The 546-nt window shown below is 28.4% G+C and overlaps 1 protein-coding gene across 1 annotated transcript in view; it reads left to right on the plus strand.

Moving 5' to 3' along the window:
- LOC119588507 overlaps positions 1-17 on the plus strand; it is a gene marked incomplete at its 5' end in the record, with an annotated part of 1,620 nt that extends 1,603 nt beyond the window's left edge. Inside the window, 1 exon segment of the mRNA XM_037937152.1 lies at positions 1-17.
- Positions 18-546: the final 529 nt, after the last annotated feature.

The following is a 546-nucleotide window of genomic DNA, read 5'->3' on the forward strand; positions in this document are numbered from 1 at the left end:
TTATCTATTTTTTTTTTCCCCAAATTATAACTTGTAAAGAATTCTGTGGAGAAACTCTCATGATTATGCATAATAGGTGAATTAATTCCTGTTTCTGTGATTCTGTATTTTATGCATGTACTATTATTAGTCCAAAGACTTGCCTACAGAAATTTTTAAATGAACAAGTCCAAAGTGAAGAGAAAAGTCATCTTGGTTTCTTTAATACTACTGAGGAATTTAGATTCCATATCATACCATGTGAAATACATACCTTTTTTCTGTTATTATTATATTAATTTATTTATTGTTATAATTTTTTACAAGATAAAAACTGTGATTGGGAGGATGTACATATGTGTATATCCACTGTTAATTTCCCCCCACCCCCCTACACCCCACCCCTTTTTTTACATAGCTAAAATTGTACATAAATTGCAATTTTTGAAATATTGACTATTTTGCTAGTGCTCCTCATTATTTTTTAAAAAAAAGAATATGAATTCCAATAGTGATAGAAGTATCTTTATTTTCACTATTCTGTGGGTATTTGTTATTGGAATTATG

This window comes from Penaeus monodon, chromosome 24 (assembly GCF_015228065.2).
Source record: "Penaeus monodon isolate SGIC_2016 chromosome 24, NSTDA_Pmon_1, whole genome shotgun sequence".
NCBI classification, from domain to species: Eukaryota; Metazoa; Arthropoda; class Malacostraca; order Decapoda; family Penaeidae; genus Penaeus; species Penaeus monodon.